Source organism: Notolepis coatsorum, assembly GCF_963971535.1.
Source record: "Notolepis coatsorum genome assembly, chromosome: 11".
NCBI classification, from domain to species: Eukaryota; Metazoa; Chordata; class Actinopteri; order Aulopiformes; family Paralepididae; genus Notolepis; species Notolepis coatsorum.
In genome coordinates, this window is record NC_140175.1 from 71936559 (window position 1) to 71950708 (window position 14150).

General features: G+C 42.5%; 1 protein-coding gene across 3 annotated transcripts in view; it reads right to left on the reverse strand.

Annotated features, from left to right (window-relative positions):
* The window catches only part of palm2akap2 (PALM2 and AKAP2 fusion), a 177212-nt gene that overhangs the window by 64687 nt on the left and 98375 nt on the right, over nt 1-14150 (reverse strand). The window lies entirely within an intron of this gene.

Here is a 14150-nt window from a genome sequence, read left to right on the forward strand (position 1 = left end):
AGTTAGTCGGTTTGTTAGTTAGTTAGTTTGTTAGTTAGTTTAATGGTACAAATCCACCCTAAACCTGAATTCAGAATGCAATTAATGTAATCTTAGTTAAATTAGTACTGCATAGAATGAACAACCTTCCTCCAAAACTAAAAACCAGAGAACCAGGGTTTAGTCTAATAACATCCTTTAATCAAGACTGAAGTTCTGTCAGAGATCACAGGAATAACACATGAATTCTGTTTTCTTTTCCCCTTTTATCTTTGATCAAATTATGTACACAGCTGTGTAGTGACCAATTACTTAGCCGCTCTGGGTTGAGTTGTTATGACATGACGCAGAGTGCTTGGAATCAGGTCCCGTTGTACCCCTTTGTGTAAATAATTTATGTTGTCTTGGTGCCATGGTCTCTGTTTTGTAGGGCTGTCTTAAATACTTCGAAGCTTCGAAGCTTCGTTCGATGGGCATGGGCTTCGAATATGAAAATAAAATTCGATTATGTTTATAAAAAAAAAAAAAAAAAAAAAAAAAGCATTTTTTTTTATATTTTTTTGCTAAATCAACTCTGCCTCTCTTTGTTAATTACAACAAGCAATGCTGTTTGTTATTTAAGATGAGGTCGGACTCGGCACTGACAGATTTGTGTTCATTGTGCTGCTTTTATATAGCGTCAAATGACGGCTTACAATATTTCATGGAAGCAAAGTGTTTAGTTTGTCTAAGATTTAAAAAGGTTGAAACTTTACAGCACTGACAAAGTTGAACAAAGTGCTGTACAAGTCCCACAACATTAAAAAAATAAATAAAAAATAACAATTAAAAAAAAAGTATAAATATATTTATTTTTCGCAGCTTCGAATTAAAATCGAATCTCGGCCCGAAGCTTCGAATTCCAAAAAAAAATTTAACGAAGGTCAGCCCTACTGTTTTGTGTCCTTTCATTTTAATCCAAATTCTCTGGTTGCCCTCTCTGGCTTTTATAAGCGTGTCATTGTAAATATGTTCTTATTGTTCTTTTAATCTAATCTGATTAATACGATAAATCAATTAAGCGTCAATAAATCAAGTAACCAGACTCCCCTGAGTATATGTTCACTCCTGCTCTCGTCTCCTCGTCCACATTCTCCAGCACGGCCTCCTCTCCCTACCTGAGCTCCTCTCTTCTCTGCTTGTCCTCTCCCTGCCCTTAATTCTCCACCTCCTCCTCTACAGCCCCCCTCCCCCAACTGAGCTCCCATAACTCAGAAGTTCATGTCCTCTCCGCTTAACCCCCCCGGCCTCTTTTCTGTGTTTCTCCTCCTGCACCTCACCCCCTCCACCCCTCTCCTCTCCTGGTTCCAATGATCCTCTCCTCTCTGCTTGCCCCCCCCCCCTCCTCTGCCCCTACCTCTCCTCCTTACTGTCTTCCACTGCCTTCTCCGCAACTTAACTCCTCTCTCCTCCTCCACGAGCCCTGTCCCCGAAACCTCCCATCACCTCCCAGGTTCCTGAGATAGATATAATATACATTGTTCTCCATTAGAGAGATTCAACATGTATGTAAAACAATTTACCACTTTTGGTTTCGGAATTTAGTATCTGGTAAATTCTCTGATACCAATGACCCTATTTTAGCCATGTATGGGATAGTATCGGTGCATCCCTATTATCTTGTCCTTTCCTCCATATCTCTCTCTCTCTCTCTCTCTCTCTCTCTCTCTCTCTCTCTCTCTCTCTCTCTCTCTCTCTCTCTCTCTATCTCTCTCTCTCTCTCTCTCTCTCTCTCATCACATGCAGGCACACCCACAGAGACACACTCATACACACAGACTGACCATGCACACACATGTACTACGCTTGTACACACACACACACACACACACACACACACACACACGCACGCACGCACACACACACACAACCATAACTTATTATCTACATGCATGACAGCTGAGTAGGCAACAGTGGCCATGGGTGGCACAGTGGAGCAGCGGTTAGCACTGTTGCCTCACAGCGAGAAGGTTGTGAATTCAAACCCCAGCAGGGGGCCTTTCTGTGTGGAGTTTGCATGTTCTCCCTGTGTTGATGTGGGTTTCCTCCAGGTGCTCTGGTTTCCTCCCACAGAAATTACATCCATGATGCTAGGTACATACTCCTGCCATCGCCCTTGAGCAAGGCGCCGCACTGTGGCTGCCCACTGCTCCCAGTTAGGATGGGTCAAATGCAGAGGACACCTTTCCCCAAGGGGATTCACTTACCTAGCAACCTAGAAGCCACTGTACTGACGCACACACACACACACACACACACACACACACACACACACACACACACACACACACACACACACACACACAATGCCAGCAGCAAATGCATGATGACTCAGTACTCGTACTATGGTCAGTTGAATAATACAGAACTTAATGAATTATTGCAAAGGGTCCAGATGAACAAACTGATACTGAAGCAGGTGTAGATACTAGGAAATAAGGAAAGAAGAGGGGGGGGGGGCTGGTGTGTGTGAGTGTGTGTGAGAGAGACTGATACTGTATGAGATAATGTGTGTGTGTGAGTGTGTGTGAGAGAGACTGATACTGTATGAGATAATGTGTGTGTGTGTGTGTGTGTGTGTGTGTGTGTGTGTGTGTGTGTGTGTGTGTGTGTGTGTGTGTGTGTGTGTGTGTGTGTGTGTGTGTGTGTGTGTGTGTGTGTGTGTGTGTGTGTGTGTGTGTGTGTGTGTGTAAGAGACAGAAAGAAAGCAAGAAAGGGAGAGAGAGAGGGTGTGTATGTGTGAGCTTCTGTGTGCGCGTGAGCTAGTGTGTGACACTTCTGTGTGCGTGTGAGCTAATGTGTGACACTTCTGTGTGCGTGTGAGCTAGTGTGTGACACTTCTGTGTGCGTGTGAGCTAGTGTGTGACACTTCTGTGTGCGTGTGAGCTAGTGTGTGACGACAGGCAGATATGAAAGGAGTCGAAGGCACCCGGGCATAAAACGCTAATCCTCTCCCAGCATGGAACAGCCTGAGTCCTGTTCCACAGCCCAGCCCTACAGTCCACAGACTCTCACTGCAGGGACCACACACTCAGTCAGTGAGTCAGTTTGCTGCAGCTCCTCTCCTAGGCCTGCCGGAGAGGACGGTGAATGTAGTGGATTTGAGAGGGTCATCTGTTAGCTAGCTAGTGCTTTGGTTGTTAACCATTTATTTAGAAGGAACAAAGTAGGAGTGGACAAAGGGGGGCGGTGGGGTAACACCGAATAATATGCCCTTTGGTGGCCATTTTTATGGCTGCATACATTTTAATAGAGGTTTAACGATTGTCCAAATTGCCAGCATTGATTTGACTTTAAAGTCACAGCTTGAACTGACATTACAGCCTAACACACACCTCTATACACATCTCTACACACTACCTTACGCACCTCTACACACTACCTTACACACCTCTACACTACCCTACACACCTCTACACACTACCCTACACACCCATATACACTACCTCTACACACTACCTTACACACCTCTACACACTACCCTACACACACCTCTATACACTACCTTACACACTACCCTACACACCTCTACACACTACCCTACACACCTCTACACTACCATACACACCTCTACACGCTACCCTATACACTACCCTACACACTACATTATACACCCCTATACACTACCCTAACCCTAACCCCTATACACTACCCTACACACCCCTACTCACTACCCTATACACTACCTTACACGCCCATATACACTGACTACCTCCAACCCTACAGTACTTACAAAACCTGAAAACAAAACACTGGGGCAGGATGGACTGACAGGGCTCCCACTTTGTGACAAATCTGGACCATCCCTTTAACGTACAGTCTGTGACTCCATTTTTCCTTCTACATAACTGACAGTGGGAAAAGGCCATTCACCATTAATAAAGGCACTGGACTTGTAAGGTACTAATGGAGGCCTTGCATGGAATGTTTCCGTAGTTCTCTTTCTTCCAGCATGGCTGCCTGTAACATAGCAATAATTATTTTATACATGATGGCAATGCAAGAGACAATGGTTGCTATGTGCTACATAATAATTTGGAGTCGTATTACTGGATCTTGTAAACAAGTCGCAGTGGAACAGTAATAGCATGCTTTTCCAGTGTTTTACCTGCTCTACCACTGCACAGAAATTAGGCTATTTTTTTTTAAAGTGGTTAGTCTGGTTACCAATGGTTACATGCAGCCATCCTGGAAGAAAGAGAAGTACACAAACATGCCATGCAAGGCCTCTAGTAGCCGGCATGACAAAGCCAACAAAAGTCCTACTGAGGTCAAACCGGTTAATGTGTCAGCTTGGCACCTTAATTGAAGGGTAACGGCGATAAAAGGCTAATGAAAGTGTTCTGCAAATGGTTTGGCCTACATTTACATTTAGGCAATTTAGCTGACACTTTTATCCAAAGTGACTTACAGAATTGTGTACAACAACAAGTAACACTGGCAGCTATGGGTAAGTGGTATTGTTCGTCAAACGGTGTCGAACTTTAGTGCTACACTCTGAGTGCATAGTAGGTAGTAGTATAGGTATAGTAGCATATTAGTACATAGTATATAGTACTATAGACATAGCAGCATAAATCAAAGTGTTAATGATGATCAGGTGAGGCTAAAACAGTTCAGAATAGAATCTCCAATAAGTTGGCTGGCAACAAGAACAGTTCTAAGCAGGACGCAAACTGGTACAGTTAAGCGCCCATCATCCTCACTCTTGTCCTCCGTAGCTTATGTGTTGAGTGAAGAGGCAACAGATGAGCAATAGCATATAATCCAATAACTGGCATTCTTGCCTACTCACCAAGTGCCGCTTTAGCATTTCCCCACCCTTAGTCATTGAAGATTGAGCAGCTATGTTAGCAATCCTGCCCCACTGGAGGGCTTAGCTTACCAGAACCGCAGGTGTCGCACATTAGCACTGTCACAGTTAAAGCAAGAGCCTGCCCTGATGTTATCTTGCTAACAGCCTTAGCCTGCAGATAACTAGCTATAGCGGCGCCTCCTGCTGAGAGGGTTAACAGCCTCCTAATCACCTGTCTATTTCCAGCGTCTATCTGATTAGCTTGCTCTACTGGATTTAGACTGAGACAGGAGGTCCCTCCCGTATACACAGAGAATAGGATGACAAATCTCATCATAATCACTAAATCATAATAATATAGGCGAATCCTTTCTTTTGAACCTGACCGTTGAAGAATGCTCTCTATTGTGATAATGGCCCTTTATCTGTGTGTTGTCACGTGAGACTGCTGACGGACATGTGACGACAGCCAATGTGGTGATGCACTGAGAGTGACATGGGACACCTGCTCTGTGTGTGTATATTGTGCACCTGCAAATAAGGCTCCCCTTTCCTCCTCCCTGTTCCAGCGTTAACTGATGCCTCCTGTGTCAATTATTTTCTCCATCACACGGTGCTTAATTGTGGGTCTTGCACTGGGGTGTCACACCAGGGTCGCTGTCCATCCTGCTCTGTCAACACTGACAATAGGCAGTAGGCCTTAAGGCCTCTCACATATTATTCACATGTTCAGATAGATCTGTGTAGCTTCATGATCACCTCTGGTTTCAGTGTTGCCAAGACTAAAACATGGGCCTATAGCTTCAATGTTAAAATGACATTTAAAATAGTGCAGTGTGTTAATGTTTGGTTTGTTTACAGACTACACTGTGGTGTTGGTCTGACACTCACCTGAGTTCAATATCTTGTTCAATATGTTTGTGGGTAGTTTGTATTGTAATGGAAATTGTCGAAACTGGAAGCAAAGCCACATTCTTACATTTACTCTGATTCAGCCACATATCTAGGAGATATGAAAAAAGAATTTGCAGATTGATTCATTAGACGAGTTGTATCCTAAATACTAGGGATGCACCGAATGGAAAATGCTTGGCACACAAGACACACACAAGACACACACACACGAGCGGGAGAATAGCTTATAGCAGACTGATGTTACTGTAGTGGTTACTGAGTCATAATTCAGGGCGTTCTAGCCTACATGGAAGGACTGTTGTATTTACTACATCTCCCGTGACTCTTAGCGGGGGATGACGTAGCTTAAAAGAGAGACTAGTGAAAGAGGAATGGAAGCGTTGTTAGCTAGCTTAACGCTAGCGTTAGTTAAAAAGGTTTTTAACCGCGATGGGCATATAGTAATGGCGAGGATATAAAGCATGTTAAAGACGCATTTATTGGATGCGTTGCTCGCGGAGTTTACAATAGAAACAGCGCGACTCCCAAGACAAGAGGAGTTATCACAGGCTGTAGAACGCAGGAAGAGCTGCCAAGCTGCTCACGTTACACGTTGCGCATGCTATGTCTGTAGCCGCGTTTTGATTACGTCATCACAACAACACGTTATGTTACGAACGTAACCCTGTCATTTGACATTATGTGATATATTTTCGGTGCTAAAACCCTTTCGGCCGAAAGCCGAAAGTGCCCTTTTTAACCATTTGCGGCCGATAATTTTCGGTGGCCGAATATTCGGTGCATCCCTACTAAATACAAATTGTCAAAGCTTCTCTCAGCTTTAAAGGTGTACTAAGTCGTTTCCAGCCACTAGATGTCACTAGAGCACCACCGAAACAATGTGCTTACATAGGAAACAGTGTACCATTGAACGAGTTCAGATCAAACTGTCAAACTAGGCATTGCAGATCAAGTATGAATCAATCATCAATATCATATCAAACTTACCACTAGAAATGTGGTCAGAAACATATTTTAGATTCAACCTTATGTAGAGAAAGAGAAAGTTGATGAGCGAACAAGCTGAAAACAGGAGCAAAGAACCAGACTTCCCACAAGCAGCATGTTTATCCAGTCAGGTGCATTATGTTAGGGAGGGGGTAGATGCACGCAATGTGCACATAACACGCACTCGCTGACCAAGGGTTGACACTCAGAAGCATCCCAAACAAAGCAAAAAGAGAAGGGAGAGGGAGGGATCTCTGCAGATAAACACTTCTAGTGGGTCATATGTCCGATATTATCGGCCGACCGATATTATCGGCCGATATCGGCAGTAAAATGTGATATCGGAAGATATCGGTATCGGTTTAAAAACAAAAAAAAACAATAACAATATTTGTTATATATATATCCAGTGAAATTATTAGTTACCTGAAATTATTCAGTTTTTTGGACGGGGAAACCCTGCATATATCGGTATCGGTTGATATCGGTTGATATCGGTATCGGAAATTAAGAGTTGGACAATATCGGAATATCGGTAAAAAAGCCAATATCGAGCATCCCTAGTCATAAGTAATGATTTAGAGAGATTTTTGTATGAATCTATACTACTCATACTATATTGTTGGTAGGGATTAGGGCTGTCTTAAATACTTCGAAGCTTCGTTCGATGGCACAAGCTTCGAACATTAAAAAAAATCGAAGTTTAAAAAAAATTTAAAAATTAAATAAAAAAAATAAAAAAAAATAAAAAATTTTATTTTATTTTTATTTTTACTTCGGTGTGTGTGTGTGTGTGTGCATGGGGCCATTGGGTGGGGCCGGGGGACAAATACACTGGAGGAAAGTAACCCAGCTCAGCACTGCCCAAATTATATCATCACTATTGCCTGTTTGAAGGATATCATCCTCAAACACATATACACCACCTACACGCCTATTCTCAGTCCTTGCCCCACAATGGTGGAATGAACTACCCACCCCAGTTAGGTCAGCCGAATCCCATCCAATCTTTCGCCGTCGAAACCATTATCTGAAATAAAATTTTAAAAATAAAATAAAAAAAATCTAACCCTAACTAACCTTATTGTCATGCACTTGTCCTAATAAACTAACCTACACTGTAACACGCAACACTTTGATGAATATTGTTACTCAGCTGATAGAGTTGCATCCTTCCTGATGACCTGTCGTACAGAACTTGTAAGTCGCTTTGGATAAAAGCGTCAGCTAAATGACTAAATGTAAATGTGAATGTAAATGCCTTGTAGAATTCCACACATAAGAAAGAAAGATACTGGGATGAATAAACAAAATAGGAAATAAAATGTAGAAATGCATGCAATACATAAATAAATATGAATCTCCATATATAAAATAGAACATTTAAATAAGGTGCTACTGAGATGTTTTGGTGAGTTCTTTGTTTTTTTGTGGAAGTAGCCCTTCTTAAAAATGCATGAACATTCACTGATAATTGGTCTGTAGTGGAGTCTACAAGGTCTACATTGCCGGACCATGTAGAATCCGGACCTTGTAGACTGACATAATTCTGTGCATAGTTTAGTCTACACAGGCCATATTTCAAATAATCAAAATCTTACTTCATTCATCTTAAACATTCTTGATTTGGGGGATTGGTAGTTCCCATGAAATCTGAAGTTGTTCAAACGACAACAGCGATCCACCTTGAATTAAATCACACTGTGTTGGCTGCGTCACAGTCACGAAAGGGGCTACTTAATTCATTAATCCAATCCACTTTATTTATAGAGCACATTTAAAAACAACAAAGTTTACCAAAGTGCTGTACAAGTCCCACAACATAAGATAAAAAAAAAATTTATAAAAAAAAATTTAATTCGAAGCTTCGAATTAAAATCGAAGCTCGGCCCCGAAGCTTCGATTGCCAAAAAAAATTCGAAGGTCAGCCCTAGAGGGATGCACCGATCCGACTTTTTCAGTCCCGATACCGATACCTGGGCTTTGCGGCTGATACTGTAAACTGTATGCCTCACTGTGTGAGACTGGGATCATTCTTTTGTGCAAGGCAACATCAGGCTTGACTTAAAACATTAATTTCCTAACTTAGTGAAACAAAATGTAAGAAATTAACACATAGATATAAATGTACTGAATTGTTATTTATTATTAAAATAATGAATAATCGTGCACCAGCAACTTGAACATAACATTCAAAATAAACAGGAATCAAAATTCTTTGTAAACGTTTAGTGCAAATAGGAATAAAAATTTTTAAATAATTCATTAAAAAAATATATATATTAAAATTGTCTCCGATACCCGATCTAGCTATTTTAGTCATATCAGGGCCGATATCCGATATCAATATCGGATCGGTGCATCCCTAATTGTTGGTTAGGATCATTCTACTCATTATGTCTTTAAGTCATTAAAATATATATTTTTAAATGTGTATTTTATTTTACAATCAAACAGATGAAAAGAAAAATGGGAAATTTAAATGAAAATCAGAAGTTGTCGTATAACGTATAAGGAATATGTTGTGAGGGTTGTTTGGTGTTGCACTTCACAGCTGCACAAACAACATGCTTGGATTGGCTGCCTGGTTATGGGACCATCAGCATGTTTATGTTTCATGGTGGTTCCGCTCGCTACGCTACAGCTGTCCTCCTAGAAGGTTCTGGAAAACCTAGAGTCTGGCCGGCAACCCAACAACATTCCAACATTCCACGCTGAGTTTGGAATGTGATAAGAGAGAGTTGTGAAGTTCTCAGACCCTCTCTCTCTCTCTCCCCCGAAAAACCAGTGATATGATGAGGATCTGACATGGAGATGTCAAAGGTCAAACACAGCTACCTCCTAATATTGTTTTACTATGTTTATCGCCAGGTAAGGCTTACCTAAGATAAGATAATATAGGATAAGATATTCCTTTATTGATCCCCTTGGGGGAAATTCAGGTGTTATAGCAGCACGGGGGGGGGGGTTACAGAGAAAATGTAACAGTATAAACAAAGGTTCAGATGAGGGTCTGTATGCCCTATCGGTCATGCTATACGTTGTATAAATATTAGGGCTGGGTATCGCCACTGATTTCCCAAAGAAAAGGTCCCGAATCGATTCAATTTCTGATTAAATTAGATTCCGATTCACAAGGTCCCGAATCGAACCATTATGCACAATACAAAAAAGAGCATTTTATTTTTTAAAGATCAATCTTGGGATTTTATTAATCAATAATCGCTCATTCAGAATCGGGAAATCTATTTTTTTTAACCCAGCCCTAATAAATATACCCCTATATTTAGAATCATTCAGACCTCCACAGAAAAAAAGTATCACCGCTTGGGGGAGGGGGGCAGCCTAATGAGCCTATCCCCCCTAAATTCATTTTCTGCACCCAGAATTTTCATTGTGTATCTATGGACCCTTTGTTATCAACAAGGTATTTGAGTTGGTCGCTGGCTGTTTCTTTGCTTTGTGAAAATGAATGACTTCTGCTGCGCTGCGTAACAATGGTCGGTGGATGTTATGGACAATGCTTGGCAGTGGAAGTTGTGTAATGACTGCCATCAGATGGCTGGGGTCGTATTGTTAGATTTCCTGCTCCCCTCCTGCTCTCTCTTCCTCTGCCAGACCACAGGGGCAAACACTTCTCTGCACCGAATGGAACTTTTGGTTTTTTTTGACGGGATGATCTCTTAATCTCCTATTCCGATTGCAGATTGTAGAGAGCGAGAGATAGAGAGAGTGAGAGAGAGCGAGAGCGAGAGAGAGAGAGAGAGAGTGAGAGAGAGAGAGAGAGGGAACATTCTGCACTTGTTCTGACTACCATAACTGGGCTGGTAAAGTTTCCATCCGTGCTCTTGGGTGAGTGTGTGTGGGGAGTGTGTGTGTGGGGGGGTGTAGGGACTTTAATTGAAAGTACAAAGTAGCACCTAATCCGAGGAGCACCCTCAGAACTAATTCATCATCTCCAGTCATTCTCTACACACCCTGTTCTGTTCCCTGGTACTGTTCCTGTGAGGTAATGAATTCCACAGACTCACCAAAACAGACAATGAGTTTCAAGGCACACAACTAGAATCCATGCTGAAAATCACAGAGATGTTATCTGCTGAATATTCTAACATCGATTAAAGCTGTCAGTGGCGTGACATTTACGATTACGAGGCTGTAAGAAAGTGTACACACACACACATGCACACATGTGCGCGCACACACACACACACACACACACACACACACACACACAGGAATAGCAACAAATAATCACTCACACCTTTGAGAACCAATTAAGATTCCAGTTATTTCGGCCATGCACAGACAGGAATGGGCTTTGTCTACATGCTGGAAATAATTATTTCCTAGGCTTGGTCTAAATACTGGCCTGGGGGCATATTCCCATAGGATTACAGATTTAATCCAAATACAAAATAATGAATACAAAATAAACCTACACCATCACTGTATTTACTATAACAGCCGCAATTTATATCAATACATCGAATCAATGCTCACTAGTAGGGCTGGGAATTATACGATACCATATTATCACCATACAGAATATAATTATCCCACAATCAAATATCAATAACTCGATTATCTCTCTAGTCTGGGCTCCACTGATTCTGCTATAACTACTATATTTGGGACTTTATCCAATAACACAAGGTAGAGTATCACTCACTTCCTGGAAGCCGGCCAATGACGGCCATCAACAGATTGGCCATTGGCCGGTTAATGTCAACAACACCTCAAGCCAATGTGAGACAGAACAGACTTCCTACTCACATCCTCCCCTCCACCACCACCCCCCTCCTCCCTGCCTATCTCTGTTTTCCTCTCTCCTCCTCCCTCCATGGCCTCCTACACAGCGCCTCACCCTGCCGTCCGGCCCTCCTCTATCCTAACTAACCCCCTACCTCCATACCCCCATACACCTCCCCCTCCTCTATCCTAACTAACCCCCTACCTCCACACCCCCCCCCATACACCTAACCCCTCTTTACTCCTGGCCCTCCAAACATTAGTATCGTCCAACATTCACACAGCTGTTATATAATCTGTGATTGTGTGTACTCTATGTGTGTGTGTGCATGTGTGCCTGTGTTCTGGGAAGAGGGAGAGGTTATGAGGAAGACATCACCGATAACTTTGTTGTTCCTGCCAATGTTCTCACACTTGACCCCGCTGATGGGGAAGAAAACACACACACACACTTCAGGTGCTATACGAACAGCCCATAATGTCACAAAGAGACATTCAGGAGATGACCACAATCTAACTAAGCCGGGAACGTTCTCCCTCCCCAGGCACAGAGAGAGAGAGACTATCTGACTGAGTTACATTTCTCTCCACATCATTAGGCCTGTACTCGTCCAGAACTACCATTTTTCTTGGGTTATTCGTCTTACTTGCTTCGCTTCATTGTTTTCTGTTCTCATCGAGAACAGTGTTTCTCAACGGGTGGGTCGGGGGCCCGAGGAGGGTCTTGTTACAACCTGACAGGGTCGACAAAAAACAACATCCTGTGTAGTCTAGTCTGGTGTGCTGGGTTGTGAGTCCAGACTTAATGGCAGAGGGAAAATGTGGGTCTCATTCAAAACCAGATGAGAACAAGTGATTTGAATGTCTGAAAAAAGTGGGTGCGGCCACAGTAACAAGCATTTCAAGGCAGCTTGAGTCCAGGCAAATAGATAGCGACTAGAACTAGAGTGACTGTGCTGTGGCTATCCACCTTATTATTTTCACCCTCGCTATGATGAAAGATGTGAGGTCAAATTTGAAAATGATTTGTTGTACCTTGTTCACACATTCAAATATAACTGCCTTTTCCCCCAAGAGTTAAAAGCCAAGTCAATTGTACCCAATATGTGAATGTCCTTCAACGGTAGTGGAATACAAATATTTCCACTCCAGTCAGCTGCCAAAGAATCGTGAGTTGCTTGGCAATGACCATCAAGGTTGAAAATTGCCATCATCATGAAGGAAACTCCAATGCCAGGCGGTATGGCATCAATCCATCATCCATTGGACAGGAAGCTTCAAATCACATTCTGGGCATTTATTTCTGGGAATAAAGTGGCATTTATTCAATATTTTGGACTGTTTGGGAGACCTATTATCTTCCACTTGCATGCGTTAATATGAATAGCCCACTCTTCTTTCCAAACACAAACATATCCCAGTAGTCTACATATTGTACTTGGCAGGAGATCTTGAACCTGTGACCTAATGCATCCCAACCATCTTCACTGTGCTAACACCGTGCCATTAGCTATATCTCACGGTAGTTTGGTCAGTTAGTCGAGGGCCATAGCGGATCTGGACGCACAATGTCCAATAATACACAGTATGTAATACATGTCAGCCTGTGTGAAATTAGTTATTTATATTTCAGGGCAACAACATACCTCACAGTAAGATAACTAGATCTAAACCATCATCGACGTGTCTTGAAGTGATGATGATAGTCAATATGGCCTGGGATGGGAAATCGACAACTGGGACAAAAGAAAATCAATCCAGTCAATCCAACAACCCTGCCTCCCTCCACCCCTTTCTATGGAAGCGCTCACCCTACTTTAAACCACAAGGGAAAGTTAGATCCTGTGAGTGTATTGGTAAATGTAATGTGGAAAACATAGACCTCTATTAGTCCCTGAGTGGATATTGTATCGCCATTTTCCTAAAGCTATTAGAAACAAATATAACAATACAATATGTTTTACAATAGCTGCCTGTGCATTACAACCTTTAACGTGATTGACAACAGTCTGTCCCGAGACCATGCATGCAGAGTTTGCAGACTATACATACCAGCCCTGCAATGGCTTATTAAAATAATCAGGTTAAGGTCATTACTATATGTAGGTTATGCTGCTGCTGCAGAAAGAAAACGAGAGAGGGGGGGTGGAGAAATAAAGAGGGGAGGCAGAGGAGTAACAGAATGACAGAGAGAGAGAGAGAGAGAGAGAGAGAGAGAGAGAGAGAGAGAGAGAGAGAGAGAGAGAGAGAGAGAGAGAGAGAGAGAGAGAGAGAGAGAGAGAGAGAGAGAGAGAGAGAGAGAGAGAGAGAGAGAGAGAGAGAGAGAGAGAGAGAGAGAGAGAGAGAGAGAGAGAGAGAGAGGGACTGCTGCAGTTGTCTGGTCGTTCTACTGACCTCCTTTGGGCAACTCAGGAGAGAGAGTATGGCGCAGTATGGCCCCAGTTTACAGCTAATCAATGTAATTACAGCCACTAACGAACTAACAACGTAGGTTCATTACATCCATCACACAACATGTAGGCTACTGAGAACACAGGCTACATGCACATTAAGCATTGAGCTGTTGTAGGCTATAGACAATTGTATTTTCCCCACAGACTGGGTGAAACTGCAGAAGCGGCTAGAATACAGTGGTGTGTGGTGTGTGGGTTGGTTAGTAGTAGCCTGTGTGGCTTTGCTCCTA